The following is a 16,096-nucleotide window of genomic DNA, read 5'->3' as shown; positions in this document are numbered from 1 at the left end:
AAAGGAAGCATTTTGTCCCTAGTAAGAAAAGTCAAAGGTTCTTCACTCATAATAATAATAATAATAATAATAATAATAATAATAATAATAATAATAATAATAATAATACAGTATTCATAAAAATAAACAGTGAATATGGATATCGTATTTATACAGGATGGCTCATAAGTTATGGAACATGCCGTAGAAATGGCCCGTCTTTGTGAAGCAACTGCATAAGTTTTTTTTTTTTTTTTAACATCACCAGATTTTCTTGATTAGTTATAAAAAAAAACCACATCACATAAATAGCTTCCAGTTTCGGCTTCACAAAGACGGCCCTTTCTACAGAATGTTCCATGACTTATGAGCCACCCTGTATAAATAGGATATCCATATTCACTGTTTATTTTTGTATTGTTATTATTACTATTATTATTGTTATGAGTGAAGAACCTTCGACGTTCTTAAAATTTCTGTGTAAAAATGCACAGCAACAGTCAATGGTAAAAATAGGCTACTCTAAACACTAAATATTCTTAATGGTCTAAGAAATTAAAAAGAGATAAGATAGAATTTTCAGACGGATTATAGAAAACTTTCACAGATTCCGAAGAGGTTTCGGTGCTGCAGAAATAAATGATGCCACTTTTATAACTACAGCATGTCAACGTTAAACAAACAGCTCCAGTGCATAATTGTATGGACTGTGCTAAGGTAGAAGGTGCATCGACTCTCACCTTTATATTCTGATCATGCACGCGCTGAATCTGTGCAAATGAATCATGAAGTTTCGTGGAATTTTACAGTGGGGATTGGTATTCATTATATATTTAGCAACAATTAACTGCTAGTAGGAATAGCCTAACGTTCTGATGAATTCCTGGATACTAGAGCTCTCGTGTAAGTCCTTTTTGACAAATACAGACTAAATCACAGGCATCAAGAGATTTTTTGTAAATTCCGAATTACTGAAAGAGAAACTGTGGATTTAATTTAATTTAATCATTTTGATAACTGAAAATACGTAGTTTGCATATGATGCTTTTGGTAGAAACTGCACATTTTTATATTTTATGTTTTTCAAGATCTCTCTCTCTCTCTCTCTGCATCTCGGTGTTCATATCGTCATTATCATAAAATGAACATGATTCTCTTATCATATTCATTCCATGTCAGTATTTCAGTATGTTTTCCAATATTTTGACGTTCTTCCCGCTGTGATTTCTTTTCCTATGGTCTGTCTTTGCATATGTGCCATTTTATAATGACATAATGAAATTATAAAATTATATTACAGTCATTTCCAGTTTAATTGAGTAGATATAATCTATTCTTGAAACTGTAGATTCGAAACCTACGGTCGGAGGTATGGATGTTTCGCGCGCGCAAAAGTTGTGATCTCTGGGTATGATTCAGTTTAGTGGGGCCAAAAAAGTACAGCAACAGTTTTTTGGCACTTTCTAGTGCCAAAATTTCACTCTTATAATAAATACCATGTTATAAGAGTGAAAGAAATATTATCAAGTTTTTGAAGACATATAGTCTATAAAAGCTCAATAACTTTTTCATACAATCAAATTATGATCAAAATGTATCATCAGAAGTTTATTTATATAGTACACTCACTAGCTACTCATCAGAAAGTTGCAGGCTTTTGGTTACAGATAAGCTCTTTATAGTTTTCAAGAAATACTGAGGACTAGGTTGTAACCCTTAGTAAATGCATTTTGTTAGTTTGTGGTCGGCAGGATTCGCAGCATACAGCATGATCCTGAGGGGGATACATATTATTTTATTTTTATATTTCATTTAAAATGCGATTATGTTAATCCAAACGCATTACATATGAATTTGTTTTATTCGTGTGCTTTATATGGCTGTTATGATAATTTTCCTCCATCTAAAAACAAATCAGGCCTGAGATCTGCCACAGCTGTTTGTAGGTAGACGTATTAGCCACTAATCTTTTGGTTTTAGCTAGGCAGGTAACAAAAACGCAGTTGTAAAAATCGTTAGAGAGTCAAAGGTCTGTTTAACTGACGTATCAAGAATCATTGTCTCATTACATAGCAACAACGCATGTGTATTTTTGTTATGATACAAGGTAACAGGCCAAGAATCGAATGGATGGAATCAGAATATTTTATATATCAAAATCTCTTTAGATATCTAAAGAGTAGTTTAGATACTTTTACAAGGCATCATGCAACAGTTACAAAATATCGAATTTAACATTAAGTCACATGATTAATTCGAAATAAAAACGTTCTATTTTCTTAATGCTATGTGTGAAATAATAATCATTGAAAGGTACAGAATTTTAACCGTTCATTAAAAATATCGAATTAAATTTTCTTCCAAGAATTTAATCCTCAAAATACGAGCGATACAGTGATTTCTACATGAATGTGAATGCTCGCGATCCTTGAAAAAATAATTATAATTTTGATGAAATGTTTTACAAATAAGAATGCTTTTATAGAATAATAATTGCTTCTGATATTTCGCAACATGCATTCTAACTAAAACAGTCTTATCTATAAATACAATAATACCGACACAAAAAAATTCGAAACGTTTATTCTTGTCATCATGCTCCTATCTTACAGGATAAGTTAAGTTTCATGTACAAGGACAATAATTCTGTAATGCATATGAATATTTGCCATTAGAGGATATACCTCTCGCTTTCAACATGGATAAAAGTATTGAAATCTGTACAGATTAGACAGGAAAGTTTGTGAGAAGCAAATTTACTTTAAATTGAGAAATAACTGAGTAGATCCTGAAATGAAACAAGCGATGAAAGCATAGTCGTAGAAAACATTCAAGAGGAATGTAACCAGGGGTACACATCAACATTTGAGGTTTAAAAGGCCATCAAAAACCTGAAATGTGAAATAGGCAGCTAGAGTAGAAGATATTCAACCAGAAATGCTCAAATATGGAGGCATTAATTGCGGAAGGGAAGCTTGGAGAAGAACAAGCCGGGTTAAGACCAATAGAGGTTGTGAGGATTACAGTTTTACTTTAAGAAAATTGTTTAAAAAGTCATGAGAATATAACAAGAATCTGTGTCTAAGTTTTGTAGATATGATAAGATGCCAAGAGAAAAGCTATTCAAAACGCTACAGTTTATGACGTAGATGGGATATAATATACAGCAATACTTAGTCTATATTTGAGCTGTAAGTCAGCAATTAGAATTGAAGAAGCTACAGGTTTGATGCTAAATCAGAAGTGAGACAAGGATACACATCATTATCTTCATTGTTATTCATCATCTGTATGAATCAAATTATGTAAATTTGATTTACATAATTTGATTAACTTTTTATGTAGATGATGATACTTCTAAAATCCCAGCACAAGTCCGCAGTATTCCCTGACTAAATTGAATAACCTCTGTAAAAATTTGGTATGAAAATCAGCAAAAACACACACACAAAATGAAAATACGCATAAACCTTGAAAACATCAATTGCATCGGGAATAGAGTCTATAGAAGAAGTAAAACATTTCCACTATTTTAGGCACAATTTTTAGTAAAGATGGTAAATTAAATAGGTAAATAGATAACAGAATTAGCACTGCTGGTAAGGTAGAAAGTCAACTGAATAAATTTATATCAAATAAGAAAGAACTCAGTCAAAACACTAAACTAAACATCAAACTAGTCAAAACAACTAAATTAAACTCAACCAGCTGCATAAGACAGTGTTCGAACCAATTATAACTTATGGATCTGAGAGATGGGTTAGACATAAGTCACTTGATCAAAGACTGAAGACCACAGATATGAGAGTTCTTTGAAAAATTAGGGAATGAACAGATGGCAGCAATGGCAGAATCATATATTAAAAATGAAAATATTAGGAAGGAACTTGACATTCTTAGCATTCAGGAGTGTGTTAGCAGAGCTAATTTCAAGTGATACGGTCACTTATACAGAATCAGAGAAGAAAGTTAACAAAACAAGTGTGTGTTTTCCAGGATTGCAGGAACAAGACTGGGAGAAAAACTAAAATCTAGTTAGATTGATACAGTAAGAAGTGCCATAGAAGAGACAGAAATATGGGATCTGATAACATTCGAGTCTTAACAAATAACAGATTAATTTGAATGAAAATTGTCGATAGGAAGGATATACCTACCACTACAGGAACAAAACCGAGGATTCTGAATACAGCTGTTTTTGCAGTAACTACTTATGGATGGGAAACTTGGAACTAAATATATCTGATAAGAAAATGAAAGCTATTTTTGAGATCTGGTGGTGGTGGTGCAGGAAACTTTTGAAATACACTGAAAGGCAGACAAAGAGATGGGTCATAGTAAGGTCATGTAGGACTTGAAGACTTCTTATGTTTACTGATAGAAGAAAGCTGAAATACTTTGGACAAACAGAAAGAATAGAAGACGGACCTCAAAACAGTAGTAGTATATAAAGTTCCTGGAAAAATGAGAAGGGGTAGATCCCCCCCCCCTCACCCAGCGAGGTGAATGAATGGTGTCTGGAATGACCGGTCTTCAGAGAGTGGAAGCCTCAAAGAAAAAGGCAACCATAGGACCACCTATAGAGAATTGTGGCACATCACCAAGGAGTGCAGTAACAGTATGGCTGGCGTTTGCTGATGTACAATGAAATAATGGATGGAATCCGTGTAAAAAAATAATATAGATTAAAGCCGTTGTTTTAAAATCTTTAAAAAGGACGTTACAGTATCATTGTGTTCAACGTCGAAATTGAATTCACAGATATCGAAATTCACACGATATGAATTTCGACATCTGCAAACTTACTTTTTAAAAAAAAATTACACTCTGGATTGTAAGTGAATATTTTTCACTTACACCTTTCTCAAACGCTTTACTCAATTACAGTCAGACTTGACAAGACCAGGTATTTCTATCACAGCATTAGCTTTGAAATATTATTCACCGAAGAAGACGACTTAAATTCATTTACAGCCCTTCCACGAAACCCCTTATCTGTAAATGTTTTAGCTTTCAAAAAATTTTTAAAGAAAGGTGATGAATTTAGACTAAACAATAAAACTGTGCAATTCTCCTTCCTTTCGATTATCCGTATAATTTTTCGTAAATGAAGCAGTTTCAAAATATCTCTTTCAAAAGAACAACAACAAAAAAACCCAGATATTTTGAAATTTCCATCACTTTGATCGCTATTATTTGTTTTTCTAAGAAAAATTCCATATCATTCCTTAATAAAGTCAACAAATCACACTTCGCGTAACCAGTATTTAAAAACGTTAGCATTTTTTCTATTTTGAACTCGCTATCATTTTTCTCCAGAACAGCTATTAACTTACTAGAAATTCCAAATCCAAAGTATTTGGAATTGCCTTTCTCGCTTCTGAGGAGGTGTTCAAGATTCAATCTCAGCTAAATTTCATAAAGTGCACTACAATTAATCATTACAACCATGCATATAATCCATTAATGCTTCCCGAGCATTATCGCAACCCTATCCACTTAAAATCACTCTAAAAATACTGAATTCCGTTCAAAAGAATATGTGGTGCATATTTTATTGATTCTTCATTCCCTGCCACACAAATGTTAAGTCGTGCTTGTCCATTTGGTCGATATTTGCAAAGCACTGTTGTTCAATATTGGAACGCCATCTTTGAAAATTATTAGAAAATATGCAAAAGAGTTCGACATTTGTTCACCTCGTGAATAACAAATAACGGATACTTAAAAATTCAAATTTAATATTAATGACTGTTTTTTTTTCTTCTGAGCTTTCTCGCATTTCAGAGTACAAGGACAATTAAAATATAATAAAAATAAATGATAATTGTCAGCTCAGAACGTTAGAATTCGGCTTTCTTTAAATATAGGTGCGTTTAACAGAAAATGGTGTACTCCATTAACAGAAGAAGAAATGCTTAAAAGAATATGTGAAATCCTAATTTACTATGCTGGAACTTCTGCTGATTTTGTTAATTTGCCGATTCTTGTTAAATCAGAAAGAAAATGATTATAGGACTGACAGAGAAATAAACGTGCATAGTAAAGTAGAGAATAAAGAATCGTAAAGAATAGAATAAATGCCTTTGGGCGTAATATGGATCCTTACCTTCCTTGGAACTATTTAATCTTCAGTCGCCATCTCTATATATATACACACACACACATACACACTCTATGGTATCCTAAGACAGTAATAAAATACTTTACGTAAAGTTTCTGGATACCGCGGGCTACTGTTCCGCATCATCTCTAACGGAATACTGAATAAGGCTCATTAGATGTCTTAGTTTGTCGTCTCGCTCTCTAAGAAGCCAGCCACTCCTTTATGCTCACATAAAAAACTATAAGAGTTGGGCCCCGCGGTAGTCATGAACGAATAACAGCAGATGGCAGTGACTCGTTATTCAGGTCTTATTATGACTGCAACTACATTTTTTGTTAACCATTATCAGCATTTGTGTGTCCCAGCACCACCTATAATTTCGACATTTTTCTTGTTACACACATACATCTTTAGGTGGCTATTTTAGCAATAGGAAGGAAGTACTCACGAAATAACTGTCCGTGTACAGCAGGGTCCATAACCATTAGCCGCAGTAGAAGATTTTTTTTTTTCTTTCGCAAGACGTAGAAATAATACTACAACATAGGAAATAGCTCATTTAGCAAATCGGCAACTTCCAATTATATAACAGTCCGTAGTTAATGATTTTATTATATTATAGTTTTAAACCTCCATACTCGTTTGGAATAGATGCACACTTTTTTTTGTTAAATAAAAAGAAAGCAATAAGTAAGAAATCAGTTCTCATAGCATTCTAGATTCCTGGGGAAATAGAAATAAGATGTGAGGATGACAGACATTGAGAATTTGCTAGACTATTCAGCCGAGCGTTGTGTGTGTGTGGGGGGGGGGGGGACCTAGAACTCTCAACACGACTGTGCAGTGGAAGCCAATTTATTTATCAATTTAATCATTTATTTGTTTAGGTCTAACATTTAATGGACGGAAACAGCCTAAAGGGACACTTTTCTATCATGCCAGAGAATTTTTCCTGTAATATGATATTAATCATGGGAAGCAAATGGAATATAATTTTAACTGCTTAATTTGGATTGATTTTAATGCTTTCATTGCTAAATAAATTTATAAACGTGACATTTTCAAATTTTAAAGTTATGTTAAAGTTATATTTCTCTTGACATGTTCTTAAATTTCCTAATTTTATAATATTTCGTCTTTAATGAGTTCCAGTGAATTTTTTCTCCCGTTAACAAGAAGGACATTTAGAAATCTATACGGTAGGACGTGGTTGATGGTTTTTGGAATATAAAAAGTTCATGTTCGAATATTATTAGCACGCCCATTTGACGATACGTGGTATGACTGTACAAAAGTTCACTGCTGTTTTTATTTTTCTGCTTTTCAGATCTTAATTTCCCCAAATTCTTATAGAATAAAGGATGAATACTTTGAATATGGGAATGAAACTATCCTTCGACACCTGGAAATATTCATTTGTTCGAAATGTTTTAAAGAAAAACGACTTATTAGATGCCGCTTTAGTTTGCAAACAACAACTGGATTCAAAGGACGCACTCACCTAATTAAATGTAGAATGTGGGATGTTTTCTGGTAGCTAAAGCAATCACTCATTGGTGCAACATCATCTATGTTGATTCATTGGGTTCTTCAACCGCAGCGTATTCCTACGCTGTGTATTCCTACTTTTAGTTCATATTTTTGTGTCCACGAAAAAATAACACAGAACAGACCCATTTATCAATATAAAAAACATTTAGAAATACAAAAAAGAAACATTGATTTAAAGAGGACATACTCACAAATTTTGAAAGCTGTTCTACGTTCTTTTATAATGGTAAATGGTTAAAAATGGATCTGAGCTTTTGTGAACGTAAATATCGACTTGTCATCTAAGGAAAATGGGGATGGAAGGGAGGCAGAAAGGAATGAAACGCACTGAAGGAATGCAAAAAGCAACGAACCAAATCTAATTTGCACTTTTCAGTAAAAACCGTCTTATAAATTTCCAAAAAATCATCAGGTTACGTTTCAGCAACACATCTGTGAAATAGTGTAGGTAGTTTTAGTTGATATATCATTACTTTAATGATTAAGCAGCTGAAGAAAGCATAACGCATAAACCTGCTTGGAGAATATTCTAGCGGTATGTTATGCCTAGCGATACAAACAGAAGTCCTCAATCCCAGGAGAATAGAGCTTATGCCTAGCTGCACGAGGAAAGCGTAGTATCAACGTTAACCGTCATTTTGCTGTACATATTCAAAAAGGACTCTAAAATTTATTCTGTAAAGCAGAACAGTTGAGTATGGTATTACAGCACTCCTCATATCAACTTGTTATCAACGCCTTGCAATATGTCTTTAGCAAGAATATTGAACTCGTATTTGTATATTTCAATTCATTCTCTGTATGCCTGCACTACATACATATCCTGACAATCTCTCTCTCTCTCTCTCTCTCTCTCTCTCTCTCTCTCTCTCTCTCTCTCTCTCTCTCTCTCTCTGTGTGTGTGTGTGTGTGTGTGTGTGTGTGTGTGTGTGTGTGTGTGTGTGTGTGTGTGTGTGTGTGTGTGTGTGTGTGTGTGTGTGTGTGTGTGTGTGTGTGTGTGTACAGAGCATACCGATATATTAAAAAATGTGCAAAAAAAATGAGCTAGAGAAATCAGCCTTCACTTTAACAAAAGTGAAAGGCATTAATACTACAGTCATAAAAGATCGTAGAATCTGAAATGGAATATAAAATCAGTTCTTTTAGGATTGCACGCAGAAAGATCTGACAAATAAATTCAGACCTTTCTTTGGAAGTTCTTAATCATTCTGTTTTATCCTACTTTTACCACCGTTGGTTTCTCAATATGAAACACACACACACACACACACACACACACACACACACACACACACACACACACACACACACACACACACACACACACACACAAGAAGTGTATTTCACCATCGCTATTTACAGGATGGCTTAAAAGAGGCCCTAATTACAGCTCGATGCATTCAATGCATAAGAGCTTTTAATTACATTGGATTAAAAAAGAAATAAAAAGAGATAACTCTGAGAGTCAAAGTTTTCATTGATTTAAGTGTTACAGTAAACTCCGTTAAATACTATAAATCATGAAGTCATTGTCTACCATCTAGTACTGGCTATGAAACTGATTGTCAGTTTTTTAAACAGTTGTTATTCTGGGATAAAATTGTTCCTCTTCTTCAGCAACCAATCTTTATTTCGATATCTATTTCCTTTTCCTGAGTATCTGTCAACATCCAGATCTGCTTCATTGTGAACAACTTATAAACAATTAAGTATGAAGTGTTTTATCATAATATAATGTATTACCATAATACTGTACTAATAGATCTATTGAGAAAATATTTACTTCCAATAAAGAATTCCTCTTCCCCTCTCCTCCTCTCTACAGTACCGCTACACATAAGACTGATTTGTACTGATATTAAATGAAAGCATATCATTATACCAAACTGACCAACATTTTTGGACTGATCTCATCCACAAAGAATAAAAAAGAACATCTACAGGCTAAAAGCGAAACCTTTTTCAGAGTAGAGCTTCATAAGAGTTTAGAATAAATGTTGAAATCCGGTTAATAAATTCTCAAAACAAAGGGAACTGGTCATCGGATAATGTTTATTTCCTTTCATTTGTAAGGTAAGTAAGACTGTATATCTCAGCTTAACTATATTACTGTGTTGATCATCATAATTCAACTAATTCATTTTAACTGATTAATTTAATTTAGAATTTCCGCTATAAGGGTATCTCCTCACATGCTTTCCCTAAAATGAAGTATATATGTCAATTTATAAGAAAATATCTTTATATTAAAGTACTGCCTTTTATTTAATTATTTAGGTCCAGCAATGTTCAGTTCATGGACAGAGTGATAATTTTGATCGCAGGCGAAACAGTTGTCAACAGCGAACTCTGTCTTGCATTATACTCCCAATATGAATCTACTACTGGAAGATCAACAACGCAATAACGACCATGTAAGATTTAATACATTTCGCTGTACGACGTTATCTTTCACAGCGACGATGTCTCTGTTCACGTAATTATTATGGGGAACATGCTAAATGCATTGTTTTGTATATATAAAGAATCATTCCTCGTAATCTTCAATGCAATCTTTACTGATTTTCAACAAATAACATTTATGAACTAGAAAATATGATTGACATATTTGAATAACCATAAAAAGAAGTGCTCATGAAATGAAAATTTATGTATACACGTGCTGATAAGGAAAATGCAAATTGCGTCTTGTTTTACTTATAATCACTTTAACAGAAGGAGGGGGTTGTGTAATACCCTCCCCCTTTAAAATGCTTAACGAATTTGCATTTCTCAGCCATTCTTCCAAACGTTACTTTGAGGTTAGCATTTGGTAATAAATGATATAAATTAGTAATAAATAATAAATAGATAATATATTTCCTATCGTCTTTTAATATTATTAAATAACCGTCTCCAGTGAATAAATAAACCATATTCAGCTGCGACCTACCTCTAAGGTACTTGCGATACTTCATATGGGTGCGACCCGCAGTTCGAGAAAAGCTGCTTTAACATAACGTTCTACAACCTGGAATTATACATTTAAAAAACGTGCAGAGATCAGCACTGCATTTAATGCAGTATTTAATTATTAAACGATTAGAGAAAGCAACGGTATATTATATGCAAGTTTTGCTAATCCAACAGTGTCGATTATAACATGGGATAAAATATAGTGAAATTAACTACATACAAGAATATGAGATTCCAACTGCCCATAGAAGAAGAGCAGCCATTTCCAAACATATACTAGAATCAGAGGAATTATGCTGGATTTAGAAGTTAATGGTTTGTGTAATGATGGAGGTTCAGCTATACGGTACCATCGAAGTTCACTCCTCCTTGTGTGAATAATACTATTTGACAGTTTCTCTCAGATAAATAAATACCCAAAAATTAAAACTCGAGACTATTGAAAAAATGTAATGGATTAATATTATATCTATTACAAAAATACAAAATTACAAATGATTTAACGATTACGTTTAAGCACTTTAACATACATGACTACTCTCAGACTTCTTGTGCCATCTGACGGCCAATAAAAGAAACTCCATTACCTGCATGCTTCTTTTTTCTCTATCCCACATGGTATGTTATGCCTATTATTTATTTATTTATTTGTTTATTAAATTATCAATTTAAGGTTTCGAATAATTAAATTTATGTTAGAATCTTCTTTTCTTTTCTTTTCTCTTTTTTTTTGAGTGCTCTTTTTTAATTACTCCTTTTCATCAACATGTTATTATATAAAAGCAAATAATATCAAAAAATACTCTGAACAGAGGAAAATATCAACATTATAAAAGACTGAAAAACAAAATATACAGAAAGTGCAGATCAGCTAAAAATTCTTGGTTAGAAGAAAATCAATAATGAAAGAAGCCAATAAAACAGAATGATAGCAAAACTGTATATGAAATTACAAAATAATTAACAAAAACACTCCAAAACAGACCACTAAAAATGAAAGATAAAAATAATATTGAAACTGAAACAATTCAAGAGATTTAAAAATCTGGAAAGAATATTACCAGATTTTTTCCTAGAGGGAAGAAAGCTGAAAAAACACGATGAGACTGAAAGAGAAAAAGCACCGTTCATAATAAAAGAAAAAAAATTGAATGCAATAAACCAAATGAACTTATCTAAGTCACATGGTTATAATGAACTTCTTACTGAACTGTGGAAATATGGTGGCATAGCAGCCATCAATTTCCTGCTTGAACTTTTTAACCGAATACTATATACTGGTGAAATTCCAGACGACTGGAAGACAGGCATCATAATACCAATTCTCAAAAAGGGAGATAAACGAAGGTGGGAAAATTATAGACCCATAACATTGCTAAGTCATAGCTATAAAATCTTCGCACACATTATTCAGAATAGAGTCTAGTAGGAGAAGATCAAGCAGGATTCTGACCTGGAATGTCTGCTATAAACTATATTTTTACAGTTAATAGCCTGGCTGAAAAGTACTGAGCATGCAGCTTACCTATATACTGCAGTTTCATTGACTTTAAACACGCATTTGATTCAATTGACAGGAACAAAATGACAAACATCTTAAAATATATGACGCTAGATTCATAATTACAAACCTTTATTACAAATTATTATAAAGATACCAAAGCAACTGTCAAACTTAATAAAATAAAAACAGACAAATTCAAAGTAGCAAAAGGAGTCATGCAGGGTTGCCCACTCTCACCAATTTATTAATTACCTATCTCGAAGAAATATGCGAATCCATAACTGAAAAACCAGGTCTACAAATAAATGATACGAATATCAACCATATTAAATATGCCATCGATATTATTATTCTTGCAGAATCTAAAGAACAATTGGAAAAACAATAAAAATTTTAAATGAAGACTGCACAATCTTTGGAATGAAAATCAATCTAAGCGAAATTAAAACAATGAAAATAGAAAGAGATGAGGAAAAAATTCAATAAACTTAAATTGAACATATTAAACATATCTTGGCAGTCTCATACTTGAACAAGTAAAGAAATTTACATATCTTGGCAGTCTCGTTATTCACAACCTCGACAACACAGAAACTGTAAAATACACACTTAACAAAGAATGGTATAAAATGAATAAATTAAATAAATATGGAAAAATAACAGCATTTCAAAAAAAAAAAAAAAGAGGTTCAAACTAAAACTCTATAAAACCATTATTATACCTACAGCAACGTGTGAAGCCGACACTTGGACGCTCAGTCAGAAAGAAATACAGAAAATCAGAGTATTCGAAATGCTTAAGAAACATAAATAAGAAACATAAATAAGACCCATTGGTCAGAACACAAAACAAACGATCCTGTCAAACACGAATTAAAATAAAGAGAAGATACCATACTATAATTCTTAAATAGCAATTAAGATGGTTTTGTCACCTCCAGAGAAAGTCCTTTCAAAAATGATCAAATATAGTCTTGAATGGAATCATTGGAGGAAGACGACCAAACCAAAAAGAACCTCGCTACAGTCTTTGAATGAAAGGTCACAATTATCGAGATTCAGAGAGAGAGAGAGAGAGAGAAATGACAGAAATGGTCAGAGACAGAACCAGATGGCAAAGATTTGCTCACAGGAGACTCAGTCCGTCATCTGACGGATGAGAAAGAATAATATCCACAATATCCTTGTTAAATAACCATCAGATGCTCATTTGCTGCTGAGAGTTATCATATTTCCATTATACTAATATTGCTGAAGGTAAAACAAAAACAGTGGTAGTTATTGCAAGATACATTTTCATTAGTAGAGTTAAGTAGTTAAGTCCACAAATGAATTTTATATCAGGAAAAAAATGGAATTTTCATCGGTGTCAAACATTCATAGTTCCTTAAATCCGTAATCTGTAAATCCTTAAATTCATTATCTAATACGTATAAGGTGGAAAAAATTGCATATAAGAAGAAAATCAGTGTTCAATTCTTTGTCGCCTCAAATAAAATAATTAGGCGACTATTTTTAATTAAATATTTGAAATCAGCTGCTTTTAAATTTGCCTCATTTGCTCATGCTCAGGATGGATCTTCTCCACACACGATGCTTCCGATTCTTTGTCAGTATATGGATATGACATGATGATATGCAGGTAATTGTTCAGTCATCATAATTTCATCTCTTGAAATTTTAGAAATTTTGGAAATATGAAATTTTTGCAACTTATGAAATGTCTGAAATTTCTAAAATTTTTAGAAATCTTTCTGTTCGCTACTGGAATACATATCCGTTTTTGTCCATTGCTTTTTTAAAGAAAGGTTTACAGATGTCTAGTTAATATGCAATTGATTATCAGATGCAGAGATATTTTTAGGTCAATGAAGCTCTTGTGTTTTATATTCTCTTCTCCTAGAGCAACATATTTTACAGAGCTAACATATTTTCATAATATAATGTTCTTATGTTCGCCTGCTATTCCACAGACACACCAAAAATTCTTGTAAATTTCTCTTTCATATCTAGTGGTAATTCAGTTATATTTTATCATCAAAAATTCAATAATAGTCTTCGTGTGTTACTACTTTTAGCAGCTTTAACACTTTTTAAAAAATCTTTTTTATACTGCATGTGCGAGATAAAATGCATTTATGCTTTTTTGATTGAAGCAGCAAATAAGTGCCATGTTTTGTGTCATCCTTTCATAAATGAAGTAAAGCCACTTGGTTTATCTGAAAAAAGAAAAGAGAAGAATAAGAAGAGGCCATTTACCTCACAAAAAGTAACAACAGATTTTATTTTTCATCTCTGAAAATATGAAGTTAGGAGATTGTTTCTGTTTTAAAAAATTAAAATTGCATTTCTGAAGATGAGAAACTCCACTGATGAAGCCGAGATCCAAAATGTTCTGATTTTTATTTAAATAATTCAAATATGTCACAGGATCGTTTAATTCCTGTGGTTCAATTATTTGAGGTTTGTTGACAAATTCATGAATGCCCTAATTTAATGAAGCGGTTTCCCTATCCCTGGCAGAAGCAGAAGGTTCATTACCCGTCATTACAGCAATATCGTGAAGCTATAAGTTATATACTGAAAGAACTAAAAGATGAGATACTGATATTTTCGGAGATAGATTCTTACTGCGGATACAATATAAAGTGTTTTGGTATTCAGTTCAATGATCTCTTGAGTCTCTACAAGTCATTAGCATCAGAAAAGTTATAAGCAGTTTTCCTTAAATCCATTGAGTCAGATTAACTTTCCAGAAACAACATTAACGAAGAACGCACTTTTTTTTATCATTTCGGTCTCTTATGTTACACAATGATGAAATTATACAGTCCTTCCCTCTGGAGTGATGTATTGTTTCTTAGCACTTTGTAAGTAGACCAAATATTTAACGAAAGCAGCAGGCTCTAGCTTCTAATTATTTAAATGTGATATAATGAGAAAATTAAAGAAGAAACAAAATACTTCAATGCATTAATTTAGCGCAAGTATGAACTTTAACAGACTGAGCTTGTGCTGCAATATTCCTTGACGAAGGGAAGTTTAAACGTATTCAACCATGCCTTCAATACATCACTTGAAGAATCAAAAATACAAAAAGGATAAGTATTTTTTGGGGAGAGGTGAGGAATAATACTATAGAAAAAGTCAAGATTGTAAACTTTTAATTTATTTAGCACCGCTGGTTGACTAAGTGGAACTAATTTAAAAATTTCGTATTATTACTCAATTCAACATCAACATAGATTAAGATTGGTACCATCAACATAAGAAGCATCAATGGAAACAAAATGGAACTAGCAGAAAACCTGAATAAATACCAGATCGGCTTAATAGTGTTACTCAAAACAAAAAGACAAAAACAGGTGAGATCTTTCTAAGCAACAAATACAAGATGTTATATTCAGGCAATTGCAATCAGGGAAAAGAAGGAGTAGCTATAATATTAAACACTAAATAGGAGGATAATCTTCTTGAACAGCAGGCAATATTAAGCAGAGTGGGCTAATATCAGAATGGGACAATGAGACTTATTTGTGCTTATAGTCCCACAGAAGGTTATATAATAAGGAAGAAGTTGAGGAATTAGAGGGAAGCTAACACGAAAAAGGAAAAGTTGGTCCTTGTTGGAAATCTAAACAGCAGAGTAGGAAATGAATTACCAGACAAATGTTTGAGAAAATTTGGAGAAGAGAGCAAAGCTAATAATAATGGTAAGCACCTGCTAGATTTCTGTACAGGAAATGGACTAGTTATTACCAACACCATGTTTCAACATAAAGATGTACACAAATTCACATAGAGAGAGAAGATGTAAGGAATGAGAAGTCTTATTCCTTACATTATGTTATTGTCAATAGTGATGTTTTCTCACTGGTTCAAGACACAAGAGCATACAGACAATTTAAAATAAGAAGTGATTTAAACATCAAGAAGGGAGACCAGAAGGATAGTTACTGCAATCCTTCTGGTCTCCCTTCTTGAAAACTGGTATTATTATG

The sequence above is a fragment of the Typopeltis vanoorti genome, chromosome 2 (genome assembly GCF_054136105.1).
Source record: "Typopeltis vanoorti isolate ZY-2024b chromosome 2, IOZ_Tvanoo_1.0, whole genome shotgun sequence".
Taxonomy (NCBI): Eukaryota; Metazoa; Arthropoda; class Arachnida; order Uropygi; family Thelyphonidae; genus Typopeltis; species Typopeltis vanoorti.
Note: the sequence above shows the minus strand (reverse complement) of the source record.